Below are 16,967 nucleotides of genomic sequence, written 5' to 3' on the forward strand. Positions count from 1 at the left end.
CCGAACTTAATCCAAACGATCGCGACCCCCGGAACTAGCGATAATCCCCGTGTCCTCTTGGAAATCGAGACCATTACGACTTGAGTAATCCTAAGTCGATACGCGTAACCCCTAAACAACCGCCCGTTAGTGAGAGACGCTAAAATCGCAAATTGAGCGAAATCGATCGTGGAATTGAGTCCGGACTTCGGTGTCGAATCTCGTGGGCGTACGCGACTATTTTTGCAAGGACGACGTCGTTTATATGTGGCCAATCATATTTGGGATCAGTAGAGTCGAAAATTAAAAATTTGATCCGGGACCGGAAAATTACCGTTGTGCCCCTGGACCCCTAAGCTTGGATTCCGAATTTTAGAGATTTATTAGTGGATATTATGGTCTTTATTATTATTATTATTGTTAGAATCCTTGGACCTTAGTGCCCTTAGATATTTTGTCTAGAATTAATCTCTACCCTTAGATTGAGGGCAAGATAGTCCTTTAGTGAAATTAGGTTACCTAACCCCACTAAGTCCATTTGTGCTTAATCTCTCCCATTCTCTCTCTCTCTCCCTCATTTCTTCCTCTCCAAGCCGGCAGCCCCTCCTCTCTCTCTCTCTCTCTCTCTCTCTCTCCCTTTCTCTCCTTGCTCGGCCGCGTGAGGCCCCTCGTTGGAGAGCCGCCGCTGCCGCTCGCCGGTGCCGCCGTTCCACACCTCACCATCACCACCATCACCATCCCGTACCCCTCTCCTCTCCCTCTCGCCGTGTCTCTCTCTTCCTCTCTCGGCTGTGGCACCGCCTTGGATCGCCGCCGCCGAGCACCACCGAGAGAACCGCCGCTCACCGCCACTGGTCCGGCGCGGAACCGCCACTATTCAGCCACCCTTGCCACCTGTTCAGCCTTCATTAGGAGCTTAGAAATTCAAGTGAGTACAACCCTAAACCCTAGTTAGCCTAATGTACATTTCTAGATTAGTTTTAGGGGTTAATTAGGGTAATTTAGGGGTTAACTTATGGAGGATGTTAGGGGCTGACTTTGTGGTTAATTTAGTGGCTTAGCATGATGATTTAGATGAGGTTTAATGGCCTATAGTGTGCTGTATGATTGCTGAGCTTAGGCGCCTTGATTTGGGCGAAAATGTGATTTTGGCGGGTGTAATTTGTGGACCGATTTTCATGGCGATTCTTGTGGCCTAATGTGGTGACTTAGTGGTGATTTAGTGGCCTAAGGTGATCTGATTGGTGATTGATTAAGGTAGGTTCGATCGGATCATTAGGTGGATTAATCGCGGTCTAAATGGGGAATATAATGGGCGCAATGATTGGGCCGTGCAGTGCCTGTTACATGGTGAATTTGGGGAGTCTAATGTGATGATGTGGAAGTGATTTAGTGGTCTAAGGTGGACTGTCCATGGCTGATTTGGTATCGGGTTGATTCGGGCCATAATTGGTTAATCGAGGTGTTAGGGTGAATTGCTTAGGGAATTGTGATCGACCCATGAGGAGGCTGAATTAAGTATGGCTTGATTGTGATTGTGTAATGCCCTATGATGTGCTTGGCGTGGCCAATTCATGAGATGCTTGGTAGACTATTGGCACGAGTAGTTTTGATGTGTTAATTACGTGAAATTGGGTGCCAAATTACATGTTGCGATTGATTTGGACTAATTGGTCTATTGGGCCTATTGAGATGTAAATTGAACATGTTGTGGCGTTATTTGAATAAATAGCCAAATCATATTGAGTGCCCAGTGTGAATTTCACGAATGCCGAGTGCTGATATTGTAGCCATGAGTGTGCATCTCGAGCATTGGCATAGCATGTGCATGTACGAGTGTGCACGAATGACATGAGCATGTGATCACCTAAAATGCCCTGATGCGTTTTACGCGGGGTTCAGATAATAACTGGTGACTATGTATGTGTGATCACATAAAGCCCTGATGTGTTTTACGCGGGGTATTGAACCCGTCCTGAGGCGTGTTACATGGGACGATACCCGGACAACCGGAAGATGGCCAACATGATGCGTTTTACACGGGTTTTGTGTCATGAGCCTGATGCATTTTACGTGGCCCAGTGATCGATCTCGAAGTGATAGACCTGATGCGTTTTACGCGGGTCGGAGGAGAATTGGTAAATTGCAAGTGTGCAAGAGTGCAAGTGTGCGAAAGTGCATTGATGAGACATGAGCACGAGTATGAACATGAGCATGAGCATATGCATGACATGCATTGTGACCAAATGATGTTATGTACATGCCACGATTGGGTTCTGTGCTACTATTGTGAATTTATAAAGTGCCCAACCTACATGGCTAAGCAAGTGTTGGATTTGGGGCAAGGTCCTAAGTCATGTAATTGTTTGACTTTTTGTTTAGTTAAGGCTTGTTCGGGAGATGCATGTTAGCCTAATTTAGGTTTAGGGAGCCTACTCGCTGAGATTTATTCTCACTGTTGTTTAAACCCCAACTTTTCAGACCCCCAGCCTTGAGGATAGCAGGCGTACCGATACGTTTGGGAGGAGCCCCGGCTAGATATAGTGCCTGACCGCCGAGCCATGTACCCCCTTTTGATGTTGGTGGCTATTGAACCGTTTTGGTTTTTATATGTTTATTCTGTTGTAATGGATATTGTAAATCCCTGTTATTAGTGCAAGTTGTATTTATGGTATTACTACTATCCTTGGTCATGTGTTTTAATTTGTACGGGTGTTTGTTTGCTTCCATTTGTGCATTATTCTCTGTTTTGGGTTTTGGGTCGGCGACGCATCCTGGGACGTCGCACTGCATCGACCTCAGAGGGATGATCGCACGCTTGTAGGGTTCGGGGCGTGACATCCCCATTTGATTTGGTATCATAGCAAGGTCAGCTCGGTCCAATTAGGTCGAAGCCTGGAGTGATAAGGAGCGATGACCTTGGGTAACCAGTAGGGTGACCTCGTGTGCTATGTGTATCTCCTGACTGTTTGTGTCTTGATTGACTGGTTGTTTAAACTGACCCGTAAAGTGCAGGTGCGGCAGGACCCGAGGTAAGTACGTGTATCTCCTTGGGTGAAGTCTTATGCTGCTTGTGTTTGGTCGCATGCTGAGTGATTAATTACTGTTGTGTTAGTTTCTTGCCTAGGACCTTAGATCAGTTTAGCTTGCTTTAGGTCTCTAATTCCTGAATGGAATTATAGTAGGTAGGTGAACGTGTGAGTTGGAAAGATGAGTAGCCAAGGAAGAGGTAGAGGTCGAGGCCGTGGTAGAGGTAGAGGTAGAGGTCGAAGCCGTGGTAGAGGTAGAGATCGAGGTCGTGAGCAAGACCGTGTAGAACCGCAAGTGAGGGTTGCCGAGGATCCAAGAGTAGATGGAATTTTGAGGGCGCTCGAGGAAGTTGGAATTCTAGGAGATAGGCTTGCCCATGAGAGAAATGCCACTATTGCCGCTGCTGTTGAGGCTGCCGTTGCTGCTGCCAATGGAGCCAATGGGAATAATGGAGATAATGGGGATCAAGGGAACAATGAGAATCCAATTCCAGGACCCGCAAATGTGGTTAGGCCGATGTCTAAGTGGTAGAGCAGTTCTTGAAATTAAAACCGCCAAAGTTCAATGGGAAAGGTAACCCCGAGGATGCATCGCGTTGGATAGAAGAACTCAAGAAAGCCTTCGATGTTATGGGGTGCATCGATACTGAAAGGGTGACACTGGCGGTATATCAGCTGCAGGACAATGCGAACGACTGGTGGAAGGCCACCAAGACCAGAGTATTTTCCGAGGGTACCGCCCAGACTTGGGCCGCGTTTATCGAAAATTTCTATGGAAAGTATTTCTCAGAGAGTGCCCAGGAAAGAAAACTGGTTGAATTTATGTGACTCCACCAAGGGCAGATGACCGTGGATCAGTACGAAGCGGAGTTCGCCAGATTATCGAAATTTGCCCCTAGAATGGTAGAGAACCCGCAGGACAAGGTTCGGAGATTTCGAGATGGGCTAAAGCCGGACCTTAGAAGTCAGATGATATCGCTCAATATTCGAGATTATAGTGAGACGTACGAGCGGGCGCAGGCTATTGAGCGGGATCAAGTGGACAGGGTAGCGGCTTCTAGGTTGCGGTTTACCCTGGCTAGGGACAATCGCCGTCTCGGGAAGAAGCCGATGACGGAAAACAGGCGATTTGTCCCACCGATCAGGAAGAATATCGGAAAGCCGAATAACTAGCAGAGCAGATTTGGGGCTTGCTTCAAATGCGGGAATATGGACCATCAGATCAGAAATTGCCCCCAGCAACGCCCCGCAGGACCACCGATGCAACTACAGCAACCCCGAGTTGGGAATCAGGCTAGGAATCCCCCCCGGCTATTATGAACAGGCCGCCGGCACAAGGACGGGTGTACGCTATGGCGCGAAGGGAAATTGAGAACGCGCCGGGCGTGGTCACAGGTATGGTTTCTCTATGCAATCATGTCGCATATGCTTTGTTTGATCCGGGAGCATCGTACTCATTTGTGTCTGCGCGAAGGGAAATTGAGAACACGCCGGGCGTGGTCACAGGTATGGTTTCTCTATGCAATCATGTCGCATATGCTTTGTTTGATCCGGGAGCGTCGTACTCATTTGGGTATGTGCAGTTTGTTGAATTGGCTGGATCCTGTCTTATTAGAGGTGCGGTTGTGTGTGACTACGCCATTAATGGATAAGATATGCATATCGTTAGGATGCACGGATTGCGAAATAGTAATTGGTGGCGTAGAAAACAAGATATATTTAGCTGTTTTTCCAATGTATAATTTTGATATGATTGTGGGCATGGATTGGTTGGTCAGACAGAATGTTGTGATGGATTGCAGCAGCAGGGTAATTCAGTTTAGTCCAGCTGAACACCCAAAATTTGAGTTTGTAGGGAGTCAAGGAGGAACCTCGATCCCTTGGGTCTCATCAGTAGAGGCAACTAAGTTGTTGGATGAGGGCTGTCAGGGTTATTTGGCAAGTGTGGTTGATTCGACGGTAGGAGAAGCGCGACTGGAGGATATAGCAGTGTTGTGCAACTTTCTCGATGTCTTTCCCTAGGAATTGCCGGGATTGCCACCAGAAAGAGAAGTGGAGTTTCTTATCGAGTTGACCCCTGGGACTGAGCCAATCTCGAAGCCGCCTTATAGGATGTCATTGTCAGAGTTGAAAGAATTAAAGGTTCAAATGCAGGAACTGCTAGACAAAGGTTTTATCCGACCGAGTGCGTCTCCATGGGGAGCACCGGTATTATTCGTCAGGAAGAAGGATGGGTCGTTGAGGCTGTGTATCGACTATTGTCAGCTGAATCAAGTGACAATCAAGAATAAGTAACCCCTCCCAAGGATTGACGACCTGTTCGATCAGTTACAAGGAGCCTCGGTATTTTCTAAGATTGATCTGAGGACAGGGTATCATCAGTTGAGGATCCAAAAGGAGGATATCCCAAAGATGGCATTCAGGACGAGGTATGGACACTATGAATTCATGGTAATGTCGTTTGGGTTGACTAATGCCCCTGCTGCTTTCATGGATTTAATGAATCGGGTATTCAAGGAATTCTTGGATCAGTTCGTCATCGTCTTCATAGATGATATTCTAGTATATTCAAAGAGTCCCGAGGAACATGAGGTGCATTTGGAAAAGGTTCTACGAACATTAAGAGAGCATGCCCTGTATGCTAAGTTTAGCAAGTGCGAGTTTTGGCTGAACCAAGTTGCATTTCTTGAGCATATAATTTCCAGAGAAGGAATCTCCGTGGATCCGGCAAAGATCAAAGCAGTGATGGATTGGTCGAGACTGATGACAGTTACTGAGGTTCGAAGCTTTGTAGGACTAGCAGGTTATTATTGTCGATTTGTAGAGAGATTCTCGGAGATAGCCACTCCATTGACAAGGTTGCTTAAGAAGGAAACAAAGTTTGAATGGACGGAAAAGTGCGAAGAGAGTTTTCAGGAATTGAAGCAGAGATTGACGACTGCGCTAGTATTAACGATCCCTTCAGGGCCGAGAGGATATGAGATCTACAGCGATGCTTCGCTCAAGGGATTGGGATGCATGCTAATGTAACATGGGAGAGTGGTTTCTTCGCTCAAGGCCTCATGAGATGAACTACCCAACCCACGACTTGGAACTGGCAGCAATCATATTCACGCTAAAAATTTGGAGGCACTATTTATGCGAAGAAAGGTTTCAGATTTACACGGACCATCAGAGTCTCAAATATTTGTTCTCGCAGAAGGAATTGAACATGAGGCAACGTCGTTGGATGAAGTTGCTGAAGGACTATGACTACGACATCTTGTACCATCCCGGAAAAGCCAACCGGGTAGCAGATGCCTTAAGCCGGAAATCGAGCATCGGGCAATTAATGGTCAAAGAGTGGGTTTTATTGGAAGGAGCGCGAGACTCAGAGTTTAAATTCGAGGTAGGACACCTTTCCAGTCTCATGGCGACGTTAAGGATTGAACCGGAAGTACAAGCCAAGATTAAGGCGTTGCAATCTACGAACTCTGAGATTCAGAAGATTCTAGAGATGGATGACACTAAGAGGAAACCGGACTTCCAAGTGTCCGAGGATGGAATTTTTAAGTTTCAAGGACGTTTGTGTGTGCCCGATGATTTGGAGCTGAAGGAAGAGATTTTATCGGAAGCTCATAGGAGCAATTATAACATTCACCCGGGTAGCACGAAGATGTACTAGAACCTTCGACAGCACTATTGTTGGAATGGAATGAAGGTGGACGTGGCCAAGCATGTGGCCAAGTGTCTGACGTGCCAACAAGTGAAGGCACAGCATTGTAAACCTGGTGGAATGTTGTAACCGTTGAAAATCCCGGAGTGGAAATGGGAGCACATTACGATGGACTTTGTAACGGGACTGTCAAGAAGCCAAACGGGACACAATGCCATTTGGGTAGTTGTGGATAGGCTGACCAAGTCAGTGCACTTCCTGGCGGTGCGAAAGGACTTCGAACTAGAAAGGTACGCAGAGTTATATGTACCGCAGATAGTCTGTCTTCATGGAGTACCGGTAACGATCACTTCGGACCGTGATCCCCGGTTTAGCGCTAATTTTTGGAAAAGTCTGCAAGCGGCCCTAGGAACAAAGTTGCAGTTCAGCACATCCTATCATTCGCAGATGGATGGCCAGTCAGAGAGGACTATTCAAACTTTAGAGGATATGCTGAGGGCTTGTGTACTAGAATTTCAGGGCAAGTGAGAAGAGCAGTTGCATTTGGTTGAATTTGCCTATAATAACAGCTTTTAGCAGAGTATTGGGATGGCACCGTTTGAAGCACTTTATGGCAGAGCGTGCAGAACACCGTTGTGCTGGGATGAAGTGGGAGAAAGAAGTATAATGGGTCCAGAGTTGGTTCAATAATCGGTGGAAACGGTAAAGATTATCTAGGAAAGGCTAAAGACAGCTCAGAGCCGTCAGAAGAGTTATGCGGACCGAAGGCGTAAACCGTTGGAGTTTCAGGTTGGTGACCACGTATTCCTTAAGGTCTCACCAATGAGAGGACTATCTCAGTTTGTCAAGAAAGGAAAGCTGAGTCCAAGGTATGTAGGCCCGTTCGAGATTTTGGAGAGGATTGGGACGTTGGCTTACCGGCTCGCTTTGCCGCCGAATTTGTCGCAAATTCATAACGTCTTCCACGTGTCAATGCTAAGGAAGTACGAACCAGATCCGACCCACGTGCTAAATCATGAAGTAATAGATGTGGATGACAGGGTGCCGTACGTGGAGAGGCTAGTGCGAATTGAGGACGGGAAGGAGCAGGTTTTGAAGAATAAGACGATCCCGATAGTCAAGGTTATTTGGGAGCATCACAGGACAGAAGGCCCCACCTGGGAAAGCGAAGAAGTAATGCGACGTCAGCACCCCCATTTATTTGAGTAGTCGGGTTTGGATCGTAAATTTCGAGGACGAAATTTTTGTAAGGGGGGAAGAGTTGTAACATCCTAAATTCGACCCACTTTTGTGATCAATGAAATAGATGTTTATTTCTCATTTCATTTTAGTAAGTCTCGCCCGGAACGGATCCTTCTCGGGATACTGACCAATAGGGAATGGCTAACTAGGAAAACGGTACGTGGACCTAGGAACTCGATCGCGAATCAAGTCCGATTCCGAGAAACGACGAGGGAATATTTTGTGTCAATTATGGCCGATCCAAGGAGAGTGACGGATTTGATTTGGCCAACGACGTACGACCGGATCTCGGGTGATTCCGCACGATCGAGAGTACGCATGACGAACAATCCCGAACTTAATCCGAACGATCGCGACCCCTGGAACTAGCGATAATCCTCGTATTCTCTTGGAAATTGAGATTGTTATGACTCGAGTAATCCTAAGTCGATACGCGTAACCCCTAAACAACCGCCCGTTAGTGAGAGACGCTAAAATCGCAAATTGAGCGAAATCGATCGTGGAATTGAGTCCGGACTTCGGTGCCGAATCTCGTGGGCATACGCGACTATTTTTGCAAGGACGACTTCATTTTTATGTGGCCAATCATATTTGGAATCAGTAGAGTCGAAAATTGGAAATTTGATCCGGGGTCGGAAAATTACCGTTGTGCCCCCGGACCCCTAAGCTTGGATTCCGAATTTTAGAGATTTATTAGTGGATATTATGGTCTTTATTATTATTATTATTGTTAGAATCATTGGACCTTAGTGCCCTTAGATATTTTGTCTAGAATTAATCTCTACCCTTAGATTGAGGGCAAGATAGTCCTTTAGTGAAATTAGGTCACCTAACCCTACTAAGTCCATTTGTGCTTAATCTCTCCCATTCTCTCTCTCTCTCTCCCTCATTTCTTCCTCTCCAAGCCAGCAGCCCCTCTCTCTCTCTCTCTCTCTCTCTCTCTCAATCTCGCCACTCTCCCTTTCTTCCTCTCCTTGCTCGGCCGCGTGAGGCCCCTCGTCGGAGAGCCGTCGCCATCGCTCACCGGTGCCGCCGTTCCACGCCTCACCATCACCACCATCACCATCCCGTCCCCCTCTCCTCTCCCTCTCGCCGTGTCTCTCTCTTCCTCTCTCGGCTGTGGGACCGCCTTGGATCGCCGCAGCCGAGCGTCGCTGAGAGAACCGCCGCTCGCCGCCACTAGTCCGGCGCGGAACCGCCACTATTCAGCCGCCCTTGCCACCTGTTCAGCCTTCATTAGGAGCTTAGAAATTCAAGTGAGCACAACCCTAAACTCTAGTTAGGCTAATGTACATTTCTAGATTAGTTTTAGGGGTTAATTAGGGTAATTTAGGGGTTAACTTGTGAAGGATGTTAGGGGCTGACTTTGTGGTTAATTTAGTGGCTTAGCGTGATGATTTAGATGAGGTTTAATGGCCTATAGTGTGCTGTATGATTGCTGAGCTTAGGCGCCTTGATTTGGGCGAAAATTGGAATTTGACGGGTGTAATTTGTGGACTGATTTTCATGGCGATTCTTGTGGCCTAATGTGGTGACTTAGTGGTGATTTAGTGGCCTAAGGTGATATGATTGGTGACCGATTAAGGTAGGTTCGATCGGATCATTAGGTGGATTAATCGCGGTCTAAATGCGGAATATAATGGGCGCAATGATTGGGCCGTGTAGTGGCTGTTACGTGGTGAATTTGGGGAGCCTAATGTGATGATGTGGAAGTGATTTAGTGGTCTAAGGTGGACTGTCCATGGCTGATTTGGTATCGGGTTGATTCGGGCCATAATTGGTTAATCGAGGTGTTAGGGTGAATTGCTTAGGGAATTGTGATCGACCCATGAGGAGGCTGAATTAAGTATGGCTTGATTGTGATTGTGTAATGCCCTATGATGTGCTTGGCGTGGCCAATTCATGAGATGCTTGGTAGACTATTGGCACGAGTAGTTTTGATGTGTTAATTGCGTGAAATTAGGTGCCAAATTACATGTTGCGATTGATTTGGACTAATTGGTCTATTGGGCCTATTGAGATGTGAATTGAACATGTTGTGGCGTTATTTGAATAAATAACCAAATTATATTGAGTGCCTAGTGTGAATTTCACGAATGCCAAGTGCGGATATTGTGGCCATGAGTGTGCATCTCGAGCATTGGCATAGCATGTGCATATACGAGTGTGCACGAATGACATGAGCATGTGATCACCTAAAATGCCCTGATGCGTTTTATGCGGGGTTCAGATAATAACCGGTGACTATGTACGTGTGATCACATAAAGCCCTGATACGTTTTACGCGGGGTATTGAACCCGTCCTGAGTCGTGTTACGCGGGACGATGCCCGGACAACCGGAAGATGGCCAACATGATGCGTTTTATGCGGGTTTTGTGTCATGAGCCTGATGTATTTTACGCGGGCTAGAGATTGATCTCGAAGTGATAGACCTGATGCGTTTTACGTGGATCGGAGGAGAATTGGTAAATTGCAAGTGTGCAAGAGTGCAAATGTGCGAAAGTGCATTGATGAGACATGAGCACGAGTATGAACATGAGCATGAGCATATGCATGACATGCGTTGTGACCAAGTGATGTTATGTACGTGCCACGATTGGGTTTTGTGCTATTATTGTGAATTTATAAAGTGCCCAACCTGCAGGGCTAAGTAAGTGTTGGATTTGGGGCAAGATCCTAAGTCATGTGATTGTTTGACTGTTTGTTTAGTTAAGGCTTGTCCGGGAGGTGCATGTTAGCCTAGTTTAGGTTTAGGGAGCCTACTCGCTGAGATTTATTCTCACTGCTGTTTAAACCCTAACTTTTCATACCCTCGGCCTTGAGGATGGCAGGTGTACCGATACGTTTGGGAGGAGCCCCGGCTAGATATAGTGCCTGACCGCCGAGCCATATATCCCCTTTTGTTGTTGGTGGCTGTTGAACCGTTTTGGTTTTTATATGTTTATTCTGTTGTAATGGATATTGTAAATCCATGTTATTAGTGCATGTTGTATTTATGGTATTACTGCTATCCTTGGTCATGTGTTTTAATTTGTACGGGTGTTTGTTTGCTTCCGCTTGTGCATTATTCTCTGTTTTGGGTTTTGGGTCGGTGACGCGTCCTAGGACATCGCACTGCATCGACCTCGGAGGGATGATCGCGCGCTCGTAGGGTTCGGGGCATGATAATGGAAACTTATTAAACACCTCGCAAGCCTTATGAACAAATTAAAGTCTAGACGTTTGACTATGTATGCCTAACTTAGAGCAGTTTTGCCAGATCCCGAACCCCGACAGGCTCGTGACACCCCTTCAATGGCCGTATTGAACGCGACGTCCCAGAACGCGTCGCCGACCCAAACTGTAACGTCATGAATTCGACCCATTTTCGTGATCAATAAGATGAATATGTATTTCTCATTTCGTTTTAGTAAGTCTCGTTTGGAATTGATCATTTTTCGGGATACTGACCAATAAGGAATGACTATCTAGGAAAACGATGCGTAGGCCCAAGAACTTGACCGTGAATCGAGTCTGATTCCCAGAAACGACGAGAGAATATTTTGTGCCAATGTGGGCCGGTCCAAGGAGAGTGACGAATTTGGTTTGGCTAGCAATGTACGACCGGACCGCGGGTGATTCCGCACGACCGAGAATACGCGTGGCGAACGATCCCGAACTTATTCCGAACGATCGCAACCCCCAGAACTAGTGATAAATCCTCGTGTTCTCTGGGAAATCGAGACCGTCATGACTCGAGTAACCTTAGGTTGATACGTGTAACCCCTAAACAGCCGCTCGTTAGTGAAAGACGCTAAAATAGCATTTTGAGCAAAATCGATCGTGGAATTGAGTCCGGACTTCGGTGTCGAATTTCGTGGACGTATGCGACTTTTTTGCAAGGACGACGTCATTTTTATATGGCCAATTATATTTGGGATCGGTAGAGTTGAAAACTAGAAATTTGACCCGAGACCGGAAAATTACCGTTTTACCCATATGCCCTATGCTTATATTCCGAATTTTTGAGATTAATTGGAGGGTATTATGGTCTTGCTCAGCCCTAGTATTGTTAGAATTATTGGACCAATTTACCCCTAGATATTTTAGTTTGATTTGATCCAAGCCCTTGAAGTGAGGGCAAGATGGTCATTCTTAGAATTTTGCTCAACCACCCCACTATCTTCTAGTCTATACACTCTCCTCTCACTCTCTCTCTCTCTTTCATTCTCACCCTCACCATCACCGGCCACTCCCCTCCTCTCTCTCTCTCTCACCGATTCTCTCTCTCTCCCCCTCTTGGTTGCGTGAGGCCCCTCGCTGGAGCAAGCCGTCGCCCGCCGGAGCCGGAGCCGGAGCCGCCGCTCATCCGCCCGTCTCGCCCATCACCACCACCATCCAGCCGTCTCATTCCCTCTCTATCTCCATTTTTCTTCCCCTTCGGCCGTGTGTGAGCCGCTTGCCGGAACGCCAAGCCGGTCGCCGCCGCGTGCAAGCGTCGCCGGCCACTGTCCGCACAAGCCGCTGCCGTTCCACGCCACCGCGCCACCACCACTCATTCCTTCTCCCTTGTCTCGTACACCACCGACCAGCACCACCCTCTCCCATCGCCGCCTTGAACCGCTGTCGCCGCCGCCGCTGAAGCCCTGTCCGCCGCCGTGAGGCCAGCTTGAGCCGCCCATTTTCCCCACCTGTTCAACCTTGTTTGGAGCTTAGGAGCCTAGGTGAGTATTAACCATAAATCCTAATTAGAGTAATTAGCATTTCTAGATAGGATTAGGGTAATTTAGGGGTTAATTAAGGCGGTTTAGGATTGATTAATGGATTGTTGGTTAGTGACGGATTATGTGATGATTTGGGAGTCTAATATGTTGATTTAAATATGGATTAGTGCCCTAGAGTGGGGTGTTTAATGGCTGGAATTATCGGGTTTAATTGGCCTAAGTTCGGTTAATTTAAGGTTTAATTGTGGAATCCCGAGCATGCCTCGTATTGTCCGATTAATGGCTGATTTGTGCTTGATCGGTGATTATTTTATGATGCCATGATGCATGCCTAGCGTGGCCGAGAATGAGATGGCAAAGCGGTTTGTGCAAATGCATATTTGAATTGTACTAATCGCATGGAAATTGTGTGCTATTTGTGAGCCGTGTTCGAATCGGACTTGTTGGATTAATTGGGCATGTCGATGTGATGTTCGGAACATGCTAAATTGTGAGTGACCATATCATGGCTGAATTGAGTTGGCATTAATTAATCGTGTGCCTATGTGAAATCGAGTGCTCATTGTGCATGGCCACGCATTTCGCATGATGAGCATTGGCCCGATACGAGAATTGTGCGAGTATGTGTGCCTGACATGAGCATGTGATCACCTAATCGCCCTGACGCGTGTTACGTGGGGTTCAGGTAAAATTGGCTGTGTGTACGTGTGATTACTATAAGCCCTAATGCGTGTTACGCGGGGTATTGAACCCGTCCTGATGCGTTTTACGCGGGACGATGCCCGGATTGCCGGAAGACGGCCAACCTGATGCGTTTTACGTGGGTTCGGTCCGTATGTGGAGATCGGTGTTACGCCTGATGTGTTTTAAGCAGGCTAGAGACACTGGGCCTGATGCATTTTACTCGGGCCTGGAAGTGTTGGAAATTAATATAGATGCGTTTTACGCGGGTTAGACCTTCTAATGAGCAATTGAGCAGTGTGCCAGTGTGCATAATTGAACCGGATCATGTGCATGAACATATTAGTGGCATATGTGTGCAAGAATGCATTGGCTGTATGCAAACATGTGAGTGTCAGTGACTCGTGTGCAATGCAGGCATTATTGAGCATGAGCATGTGCATGGCGTATGCGTGAATAGGCCTGTCACTTATGTGCCATTATTGCAATTATTAAATGCCTAACCTGCAGGGTGAATTGTGTGCTCGATTTGGGCCCAAGGGCCTAGATTAATTGATTTTGGTCTGTTCATGTGATTGTTTGCCTGTTAGAAGGTGCATGTTAGCCTAGTTTAGGTTTAGAGGGTTATACTCGCTGAGACTCGTTCTCATTATTGTTGAAACCCATCTTTTCAAACCCCTGACCCTGACGATGTCTGAGGTACCTATACATTTTGGGATTCCGTCTCGGATAGACCGGGACGTGATCGAGTACCCCGTAGGGAACGGGGACACATATATTAGACACTTTACCATAGTATGGGTCGATGTGGGTGAGCAGCATTTCCAGACCCACGAGTACATTGCCTGGTGTTTTAGAGATTATTCCGAGACCTTCGACCCCTCAGGACTTTTGATGTCCCGTTCAACAGGCTAGGTGACGTAGACCCCCGGTGTCAAGATGGAGACCTGGCGAGTCCTAAGTACACGTCCGAGGAGAGTTCTAGTGTTGACGTCGGACATGGACCTATTGTCTGGGAGATAGACAAGCCAGACCCTATAGACGAGGAGCCAGTAGATTAGGACTCTGACTCGGAGCCGATGGAGTCGGAGGAGGAGCTAGAGCCTATGGAGCAGGACCCCGAGCAGGAGGGCAAGCCTGAGCAGATGGACTCTGAGGAGGAGCCGGCAGAGGCTAAGTCTGAGCTGGATTCCTTAGACTCCGAGGTCGAGCTATCCGACAGTTCCTCTAAGTCCTCGGGATTCGACCCAAACTAGGTTCCGTAGGTTTAGCCTTAGTCCTAGATAGGTCGGGCCAGTACCTTTTTGACCGGAGCCCCACCTAGTTTTAGTACCCACGACCGCCCGGGCCACTTACCCCGTTTTGTTAGTGGTGGCCGTTGACCCGCTTTTTGATTTTTGTGCGATCTTTGTAAATGGATATTGTATATGTTCCTCGATGTTAATGCAAGTGTATATTTATAGGTTGTTGTTGTTTGTGCTATCCTTGATCTCGTGTTTTAAATTGTAGGGGTGATTATGTTGCTTTCGCGTGTGCATGATTCTCTGTGCTGGGTATTGGGTCGGCGATGCGTCCTGGGACGTCACACAAATTCGACCGCGGCAGGGATGTTGTGCGCCGTAGGGTACGGGGCGTGACACAAATGAAACACGCGAATACAAACACAAGCGGAAGCGAAAATTAAACATCACAGACAATAAACAATGACAACAGGGTAGTACTTGAAGAAAATCAATAAACCCATAACATTAGCTTGAGACCGTAAAATTCATACATTAGGCTTCTAGGGTTAATATCCACATTCGTCATCAAAAAGGGAGAGGTGGCCAGGTAGACTATGGAATACACACAAAAAAGGCCCTACCAAAAAGCTTCTAAACCCCCAGCACCCAAATCCTCCTATGGTACCCAATCCGAATCGGACCCTGAAGACTCCAACTCAGAATCGGAGTTGATCTCGATCGGTTCGTCCTCGTGCTCGGACACCATAGGCTCCTCCTCCTCGGGCTCGGGCTCTATAGGCTCTTCCTCGAGCTCGAGTTCTGGTACAGCCTCGGGTCCTGGGCCAGGCTTTTCCGGTGGATCATCGAGATCCAACACCTCGCCATCGGGAGTATAATTGTCCCAGGGCTCCCAGTTCACTGCATCCTCATTACCATGCTGCAGCCCCTCAAAACCACAGATTGGCCCAGTAGTCTCCAACCCGACTCGATGAGACCAAGCCAAATAGGTATGGCGCTGCAGGTCCTCTAAACCCTCATCTACTCGTACAGTGGTAAGGTGCCTAATGTATGTCTAATCCGGGCCTATCGGATACTCGGTCTCTACATGCACTGTATGCATGGGGACCCCTAAATGCCGAGGTGACGACATGCTCAAGGTCGGGGATCTGAAAAGGTTTGCACTACAGCAATGGGAATAAATCTCAATAAGCAGACAACCTATACCCCACCTAGGCCAATGCGTACCCAGACGAGTCTAACATGCAATCTAACCACCGATATAACAAACTTGCCAATTCACACTTACCTCACCCCGACTCACACGCCAGATCTGCATATTAGTCAAATCACATGAATATCATAATAACTTAAGAGCACATTGTCATCATTTGGGCGCCATACACACGTATATTCACTCAATTCAATCACACTCATTTCGCATTCGTGGCCGAGTAACTTTCCACGACCCGCGTCAACACACCTCAGGTCAGCCCTCCGATCAATTCGGGCTCCATCCCTCACTGGACATTTCACACTTTCTCACGACCCGCATAAACACGCCTCAGGTCAGCCCTCCGATCAATTCGGACTTCGTCCCTCACTGGACATTTCACACTTTCTCACGACCCGCGTAAACATGCCTCAAGTCAGCCCTCCGATCAATCCGGGCTCCGTCCCTCACTGGACATTTCACACTTTCTCACGACCCGCGTCAACACGCCTCAGGTCAGCCCTCCAATTAATCCGGGCTCCGTCCCTCACTGGACATTTCGCATGCACATACACCACATCACAATTCACCATTCTCACACGTTGTACAAATCCAATTTAAATCACAAACTCATCACACTAGCCCACCAATTCGATACTCAAGTCGGCCCAATCAAACGTCAATTTCACCCACAACGCCACGATAATCCGATCATCGTACCCACATAAATCAGCCACTAAATATGTCACATAATCACCACAACTTAATCTATCAATTAACCACATTCACAAAATTGGTCCTAATCTAAGTTTAACCACTAAATCGGTACTAATTAGCCCCTAAACAAGTCTAAAAATATTCAAAATACTAGATAGGGTTTAGGGAGTCGCTTACCTAAATTTGGGCCGAGAAAAATCGGCACAGGCCCAAAATGGCCCGGGTGAACAGTGGCGACTTGGCGCGGGCGAGGGCGCGATGGGCACGGTGGTCGGCAAGGCCCTCGGCAAGGCGCTCGGCCACGGCCGAGGCGCTTGGCACGGCGCTCGGCCATGAGCGGGCAACAGCCTGGGCGACTCGGCCACGGGCAAGGGTAGCGGGCAAGCGGCCAGGACGTGCGGGCAACGGCTCAGCCACGGCCAGGCGAGCGGCCAGGCCGCGGGTGAGTGGCTGGGCAGCTCGGCCACGGCTGTAACAACCCGAATTTCGATGTAATTCCGGGATCAATAATGCTGATATTATTTCGC

This window comes from Syzygium oleosum, unplaced genomic scaffold (assembly GCF_021117445.2).
Source record: "Syzygium oleosum isolate NSW1041296 unplaced genomic scaffold, Sole_v2.1 Sole_v2.56, whole genome shotgun sequence".
Taxonomy (NCBI): domain Eukaryota; kingdom Viridiplantae; phylum Streptophyta; class Magnoliopsida; order Myrtales; family Myrtaceae; genus Syzygium; species Syzygium oleosum.